A 9301-nucleotide genomic window follows, 5' to 3' on the forward strand; every position below is an offset into this window, starting at 1 on the left:
ACAATGCTCAATTTTCTCTCACACTAAATGATCTCACACACTTAGAAGCAATTTTTATTGCCCTTTTGCACCGATGACAACTTACTTGAGGGATCTTGCTCAATCCCTAGGTAGGTATGGTGGACACTTGAAAATAAGATTTGGGTTTAAGGGTTTTTGGATGCACAAGTAGTATCTCTACTTAGTGCGGAATTTTTGGCTAGCAAAGATAGGGGCAAGCACCACATGTTGAAGTATCTATGACAATATGACTTCTATGTGAATATAAACAAACATAAACCATTAAGTTGTCTTCCTTGTCCAACGTCAACAATTTTGGCATATAATATTTTGATGAGGGCTCACAATCACAAAAGATTTCTAGGATAGTATATTTATATGTGAATCTTCTCTTCCCTTATTAATTCTTTCATGAGTTGCATCATTGACTAATGCTATGTTTATCAATCCCTAATAAAATTTCCTACTTATACTTTTCCTTATGTGGTGCTATCACCTACCATAGGATTAGTATATGATCTTATTGATTTATTTCCTTTCTCTTTTTCATTCTTACTTATTTCTTTTCTTTATTTGCAACATAAAAGTAAAGAAAGCAAAAACTCAAACTAACTTTATTATATGACTTGCACATGATTTCAATGATAGATCACTAAGCAAACTCTCAAGAAAGGATCGAACTAACTTTATTTCATCTAAAGCAAAAGATCGAACTAAGATAAGTAAAAGCAAAAGATAATGGGATGATACGATACCGGGGCACCTCCCCCAAGCTTGGCAGAAGCCAAGGGGAGTGCCCATACCTGATACTTAGTTGTCCTTTGGTGGTGAAGAGGATGGTGGTGGCGAAGAAGAGATCCTGTCCTTAAGGATCAAGAGATTCTCCAACCAACGGATGACGCTCCGGAGACAAATGATATGCTCTTGATGCAGAATATTTTCGCAGGTGAGATACTTATTTTGTATGCGAACTATTTCAATGACGCGAAAAGCTTCAATCTCAGCAGGAGTAAGATGAGTAAGGTAAGGCTTAAGGATATCTTCCTCCTCCTCGGCCAGCAGTGCTTGTGCTGCCACCAGGGATGGATCTACGGTAGCTCCCTTGCCCTTGTCTCCCTTGACGGCGTCCGTAGGCTCCTCCCTCTTTGTCTCGATCTTCATTAACCAAGCATCTTCTTCCATGTTGTTGGAGGAGCAGGAAGACATGATGCTTGGCTTGATAAATCTGACCGGAAACAGCAAGAAAAGAGAACAGAGGATTTCTTCGCGATATGGTGATTAACAGGTTCGAGAAGTATATATAGATTTTTTATCTTGGAGGACAAGCATATGGAAGAAAAATGGAGTACGGAAGGTGTCCCAGGTGGGCACAACCCACCTGGGCGCGCCAGGCTGGTGTCTTGTGCCAACCAGGGGACACTTCCTGGTAGTTTCTTTATTTCCAAAATTCTAAAATATTCCAAAACTAATAAAAAATATTTTTGCGGAATTTTTGGAGTCCGTTTACTTACGGTATCACGTACCTCCTTATTTTCACGATTCTGGAGTGTTCCGGAAGGACTCTTTTATGTGTTTTTCCGGTGTCAAAGTTTGGATAATGTTACTTTCATCGTTAATGGGTGTACATGAGATATAATGTTTTATTCGTTGCCCATTGACAACCTTCGGGTTAGTACCTTCGGGATTATTTATTTTGATGGCTCCAAACCGGTAAACCTCCTCGATGACACATGGGCCTTCCCATTTTGAGAGGAGCTTTCCTGCAAAAAATCTAAAATGAGAGTTGTACAAAAGAACATATTCTCTGTCTTTAAACTCACGCTTTTGGATTCTTTTGTCATGCCATCTTTTAACTTTTTCTTTGAATAATTTTGCATTCTCATAAGCTTGGGTTCTCCATTCATCTAACGAGCTTATGTCAAATAAACTCTTTTCACCACCAAGTTTGAAATCATAGTTGAGTTCTTTAATTGCCCAAAATTCTTTATGTTCTAACTCAAGAGGCAAATGACAAGCTTTTCCATAAACCATTTTATAAGGAGGCATACCCATAGGATTTTTATAAGCTGTTCTATAAGCCCAAAGTGCATCATCTAATTTCTTAGACCAATTCTTCCTGGACCTATTGGCAGTCTTTTGCAAAATTATTTTTATTTCTCTGTTGCTAAGTTCAACTTAACCACTAGACTAAGGATGATAAGGTGATGCAATTCTATGGTTAACATCATACTTGGCAAGCGTTTTACAGAAAGCACCATGAATAAAGTTTGAACCACCATCAGTCATTAAATATCTAGGGACTCCAAACCTTGGGAAAATAACTTCCTTAAGCACTTTAATAGAGGTGTTGTGATCAACACTACTGGTTGGAATAGCTTCTACCCATTTAGTAACATAATCAACAACAACCAAAATATGTGTATACCCATTAGAGGAAGGAAAAGGTCCCATGTAATCAAATCCCCAAACATCAAATGGTTCAACAGCAAGTGAATAATTCATAGGCATTTCTTGACGCTTACCAATATTACCTATTCTTTGACATTCATCACAAGATGAGACAAACTTACGGGCATCCTTGAAGAGAGTAGGCCAATAAAATCCAGACTGCAATACCTTATGAGCAGTTCTATCTCCAACATGATGCCCTCCATAAGCTTCAGAGTGACATTTCCGTAGGATTTGTCCCTGTTCATGCTCAGGTACACAACGTCTAATAATACCATCCACTCCTTCTTTATAAAGATGTGGGTCATCCTAAAAGTAATGTCTTAATCGTAGAATAATTTTTTCTTTTGTTGGTATGTAAAGCTAGGTGGCAAATATTTAGCAACAATGTAATTAGCATAGTCAGCATACTAAGGAGTACTATGAGAAACATTTATTGCAGCTAAATGCTCATCAGGAAAACTATCATCAATAGGTAGTGGGTCATCAAGCACATTTTCAGGCCTAGACAAATTATCAGCTACGGGGTTCTCAGCTCCTTTTTTGTCAATGATATGTAAATAAAATTCTTGTAACAAGAGAAGGTTTAGCATCTTTCTTTTCCATAAGATATTTAATAGCAGCATGGTCTGTGTGAACAGTTACTTTGGAATTAACAATATAAGGTCTAAATTTATCACAAGCAAACACCACTGCTAAGAATTCTTTTTCAGTAGTAGCATAATTTCTTTGAGCACTGTCTAGAGTTTTACTAGCATAATGAATAACATTCAGTTTCTTATCAACTCTTTGTCCTAGAACAGCACCAACAACATAATCACTAGCATCACACATAATTTCAAAAGGCAAGTTCCAATCTGGTGGTTGAACGATAGGTGCAGAAATTAAGGCTTTCTTGAGTGTTTCAAAGGCTTCTAAACAATCATCATCAAAAACAAAAGGAATATCCTTTTGCAAGAGACTAGTGAGAGGCCTAGAAATTTTAGAAAAGTCTTTGATAAATCTCCTATAGAAACCAGCATGACCTAGGAAGCTACGAATACCTTTTATGTCTTTAGGACATGGCATTTTCTCAATTGCATCAACCTTAGCTTGGTCCACTTCAATACCTCTTTCAGAAATTTTATGACCCAAGACAATGCCTTCATTAACCATAAAGTGGCACTTCTCCCAATTCAAGACAAGATTTGTTTGTTCACATCTCTGCAAAACTCGATCAAGATTGCTTAAACAATCATCAAAAGATTTCCCATAAACAGAAAAGTCATCCATGAAAACCTCAACAATCTTTTCACAAAAGTTAGAGGATATAGCAGTCATACATATTTGAAAGGTAGCAGGTGCATTACACAAACCAAAAGGCATACATCTATAAGCATAAGTTCCAAAAGGACAAGTAAAAGTAGTATTTTCTTGATCAAGTTGAGAAACAGGTATTTGTGAAAAGCCAGAATATCCATCAAGGAAGCAAAAGTGTGTGTGCTTAGATAATCTTTCAAGCATTTGGTCAATAAAAGGCAAAGGGTAATGATCTTTTCTAGTTGCCTTATTTAATTTTCTATAATGAATTACCATTCTATAGCCTATAACAATTCTTTGTGGAATAAGCTCATTCTTATCATTAGGAACAATAGTGATACCTCCTTTCTTAGGGACACAATGAACATGACTTACCCATCTACTGTCAGCTATAGGATAGATTATACCTGCTTCCAGAAGTTTTAATATTTCCGTTCTTAACACCTCTTTCATCTTCGGATTTAACCGATGTTGATGATCAACAACGGGTTTAGCATCAAGTTCCATATTAATTTTGTGCTGACATAGAGTGAGACTAATGCCCTTTAAATCGTCAAGAGTATATCCAATAACAGCTCGGTGCTTCCTTAGAACTTTCAATAATCTTTCTTCTTCATGTTCTGAAAGGTTAGCACTGATAATAACATGATATATTTTCTTTTCATCTATATAAGCATATTTCAAAGTGTCTGGCAATTATTTTAATTCAAACACAGGATCACCTTTAGGTGGAGGAGGACCTCCTAGAGTTTCAATAGGAAAATTGTGTTTAAGTAGAGGATGTTGTTCAAAGAATTTTTTATCTATTTCATTTCTTTCATGCATATGTAAATCATTTCCATGGTCTAGCAAATACTGTTCTAAAGGATTAGTAGGTGGCACAACAATAGAAGACCAATTAATTCATCCTTACTAGGCAGTTCTTTTTCATGAAGATTTCTACTAAACTTGGAAAAATTAAACTCATGAGACTCATCACCAAAGCTAACACCGACAGTTTGTTTCTTACAATCTATCTTAGCATTAACTGTGTTCAAGAAAGGTCTAGCAAAGATAATGGGACAGAAGTCATCTTGTGGGGAACCAAGAACAAGAAAATCAGTAGGGTATTTTATTTTCCCACATAAGACTTCAACATCTCTGACAATCCCAAATGGTGATATGGTGTCTCTATTAGCAAGTTTAATAGTAACATCTATTTCTTCTAACTCAGCAGGTGCTATGTCTTTCATAATTTCTTGATATAAAGTGTAAGGGATAGCACTCACACTAGCACCCATGTCACATAAACCATGATAACAGTGATCTCCTATTTTAACTAAGATGACAGGCATGCCCACAACATGTTTATGTTTATTCCTTTTATCAGGTTTAGCAATTCTAGCAGCTCCTTCACAGAAGTAAATAACATGCCCATCTATATGTTCTTCCAAGAGATCTTTAACCATGTCTATAATAGGTTCTACTTTAATTTGTTCATCAGGTTTAGGTGTTCTAATATAGCTTTTGTTAACCACAGTCGAAACTTTAGCATGTTCCTTTATCCTAATAGGAAAAGGTGGTTTCTCAATGTAAGCAGAAGGAACAACTGGATCAACATTATAAAGTATAGTTTCTTCTTTAATTGGCATCGGTTCTTTAATTTCTTATTTAATAGGTGGGTGATATTTAAACCACTTCTCTTTAGGGAGTTCAACATGAGTAGCAAATGATTCACAAAAGGAGGCTACTATCTCAGAGTCAAGTCCATATTTAGTGCTAAACTTTTGAAAAGCATCGGTATTCATAAAAGATTTAACACAATCGTACTTAAGCTTAATACCTGACTCTTTACCTTCGTCGAGTTCCCAATCTTCAGAGTTGCGTTTAATTCTTTCCAAAAGATCCGTTGGATTTCGGGTTTCGGCAAACCCTTGAGGTTTGAACACTGGGGTGCGCACGAAGATCTCTCCTCTCCCAAGCTCTCGCACTCCACGATCTCACGGACTAGCTCGCAGAACCCAAAGAACATGGGGACACAAGATTTATACTGGTTTGGGCCACCGTTGTGGTGTAATACCCTACTCCAGTGTGGTGCTGGTGGATTGCCACTTGGGCTTAGGATGAACAGTACAAGGGAAAGAACAGCCTCCTGAGGAGAGGTGTTCTTGTGCTTTGCGAATGTGTGTGGGTAAGGATCGCTCAAGATGAGATGCTTCCTACGGTGATGACTAGTCCTATTTATAGAGGCCCGGGTCCTCTTCCCAAATATTGAGCGGGAAGGAATCCCACAACGGCCAAGTTTGAAGGGGGACAACTAGTACAACTTATCCTGACAAAAGTAGTCTTCGCCTGCCAAAGGCTCTGGTGGTGACGTCGTCTTGGGCTCCATGGTGACCTCCGTCCTGCCATCCTGCTGGTCTCGGTCTCGTTGCACCGATATGGAAACCTTTGCCTTATGCCTCAGGACTCCTCGCCTGCGCTTGCCCCTTTAGCACCAAAGAGGAAATGACGACACTGCGCGCGCTGGCGCCCGTCGGGCCTTGGTCGTCATGGCTTGCGTCACAGGAACCTCGCGAGGTTCACCTTGCCTTGATCTCTCCGCCCCTCGTGAGCCAACCTGATGAGGGCACTCCCGAGGGGGGGGGTCTTGCGTCGTCCGCCTCGCGAGGCTTGGCCCCTCGCGAGGGTCTTGAGTGTTTGCTGGTGAAGTTGGGCCGTACGGGGCCGCTGGGAGAGCCACGCCGTGGGCCGCAGGCAGGCAAGTCTGGGGACCCCCGTTCCCAGGACGCCGACAGTAGCCCCCGGGCCCAAGGCATGCTCGGACTTCGCTTCGGGGCGAAGCCAAAGGGCAAGTGCGGAGCGCCGCGGGCCCCAACAGCCTGCAGCCTTGGTCAACGCGTGGCGGTTGATTGGACATGGGTGTCTCCGCTTCCCCACGCTACCTCGACAACTGCCCGATTTGACGAGTCCCTGCTGCATGCAAGGAAAACCATCATTACCTGCGATCGTGGGGGCTGCCGGTTGGCCTTCCTCTGCTATAAATGATGAGGGGGGGGCAGAGCCCCCGTCGCCCGTCTCTTCCCGTTCCGCCTGCTCCTTCTCCTCCGCTCCATTACTCGTAGAAACACTCATGGCGCCATCGAAGAGGCTTTCAGTCGCGGAGAAAGGGAAGGCTCGCCAGGAGGGGCCCGGCTCTCCGGCGCCCAAGCGTGGACGCGGCCGTCCCCGCAAGCACACCGTGACCCCTGCCGCGGCTCCTCGCGGCCACGGCGGTGCCTCTTCGCGCGGTGGGGGTCGCCCTGGTCGTGGCAGCCCTATTGGTGAAGGGAGGCGTGCCGTGGTCGCGCGGCCTCCCCGGCCGCGATTCCACTCGGCGGAGGTGCTACCAGAATTTGTTGTGTGGTCGGAGAACCCGGCCGGCAACTGGCTTCAGCTCCCGCGCTTCTTCGCTGATGAGCTGCTGGCCGCAAGTCCAGGAGGGCTCTGGCTGCAGGCGGACGGCTGCTGCAGCAGGGCTTACTGGGTCGCGGTTGAGGTCTCCGTCGCGGGCAACGCAGCCCTGGCCCACGGCTGGCAGACGTTCACCCGTGCGCGCGGCCTGGGCGGGCGGTGCGCCCTCCACTTCAAGTACGACGGCGACGCGACCCTCTACGTGAGGGTGTTTGGGGAAGATGGTCGCTGCGCCGGGTGCTGCCCTGAGGTCAACGACGGCGACGAGGTGCTCGGCCTTGGCGATGGTCGTGACGAGGATGAAGGCGAACCCGCCCCTGGTGCCGACCACGTCTTGTCTAGCTACGGCGGTTCTTCCTCAGGCAACAGTTCCAGCAGCGGCGGTTATGACCAGCCGTCGCGCCCGCTTCGAAGGCGGCAGCGGGTCGTCTCGTCGCCGCGCCCCCGTGAAGCGGGAGGAGGGGTCTGGCTGAGCTCGGGACGGCGCCAAGAGCCCGCCCTCGCGAACCGCTGTGGGGGCACGCGCCATTTTTTTCGTTCTCCCTTTCCTTCCTGCAGTAAGAGAACAAACAGTATGGGGCCCCGGAGGGGCGTGCAACAAACTATGATTTCCCAGTTACTATGCTATGTTTATCATTCCTGTGTCGTGTCGCAACATCGTCGTTTTATGTAGAGATAACTTAGCTTGACGTGCTCGGAGTAGTTTCCACTTCGCGAGGTGCTTGCTTCCCAGTGCCTGGCGAGGTCTCCTTCGCCTGGTAGGCGCCTAGGAACTGCAAAAAACTCGTCAGGAGACTTATTGTTTTCCCGAGCCTCGGTCACGGGCGCCATTGGCCTTGACCCAGCGCTTCGTATCGCGGTACCCGAGGTGCACGGATTTAGAGAGGTGCGCCAGCTTGCGAGCTCGAACGAGGGTGCCTCACGAAAAAAAGAAAAAGGGAAGCTCACGAGGGTACCTGTTTAGCCCCCTCGCGAGGTACGCGCGCGCGAGAGAGAGCACAGGTCAAAACAGAGAAACAAGGGCAAAAACGGAGGCAGAAGGTGATGGAACAAGACCGGCAAAAATTGCTAGAAAGCAAATTCGATTAAAAAGGGGCGAGCCTACTATGGAAAGCAAATGAAAACCCGCGTCCGGCACCTAGTCTAGTATTCTTGTCTTCTCACCAGCGCGGAGCTAAGTGCTGCCACTAGGACGTGGGAGGGAGCCCCAGAGGCCCAAAGGCGACACTTCTGAGACTCTGGGGCGTGTACAGCCCCACTCATTATTACGTGAGAGTGTCATGAGCAGAGACCTTCACAGGCACTGGGCCTTCTTCACAGGCGCTGGGCCTTTCTTCATGGGTAGAACTTCCGGAGGTGCCGGATGTTCCAGGCGTTCTGGATGGGTACCCCGTCCTGCGTCTCCAGGCGCGCGGCGCCAGGCCTGGAGACGTGGACGACCTTGAACGGGCCCTCCCACATGGGTGAGAGCTTATGCAGCCCTTCCCTGGAGAGCACCCGCCTCAGGACGAGGTCACCCACCTCGAGTGTCCTGGAGCGGACGCTGCGGCAGTGGTACCGCCGCAGCGCCTGCTGGTATCTTGCCGCCCGTAGCGTGGCTTCGCGGCGACGTTCCTCCCCCAGTATGAGGTTCATCCCCTGCGGGGCGTCCTGCTGCGTCTCATCAAATGCCAGGACTCGTGCAGAGCGATGCTTGACCTTGTGAGGGAGAACCGCTTTTGCTCCATAGACGAGGAAGAATGGGGTCTCGCCCGTCGGCTTGGTGGCGGTGGTGCGGATGGACCACATCACGGACTGGAGCTCGTCGTGCCAGCCCCTGCCGCAGGCTTCGAGCTTCTTCTTGAAGGTCCTAGTCTTGAGGCCTCTCAAGACCTCTGCGTTGGCGCGTTTGGCTTGACCATTGCTCCGGGGGTGCACCACTGAAGCGTAGCAGATCTGCGTTCCAAGGTTAGCACAGTACGTTTTGAAGAGATTACTGGTGAACTGCGAGCCGTTATCGGTGATGATGCGGTTGGGGACCCCGAAACGGCTCACGAGACCCTTGATGAACTTGACCGCGGAGCCAGCTGGGATGGTGCGGACGGCTTCTACCTCCGCCCACTTGGTGAACTTGTCTATGGCG

The sequence above is a fragment of the Aegilops tauschii genome, chromosome 4 (genome assembly GCF_002575655.3).
Source record: "Aegilops tauschii subsp. strangulata cultivar AL8/78 chromosome 4, Aet v6.0, whole genome shotgun sequence".
In the NCBI taxonomy this organism is placed as follows: Eukaryota; Viridiplantae; Streptophyta; class Magnoliopsida; order Poales; family Poaceae; genus Aegilops; species Aegilops tauschii.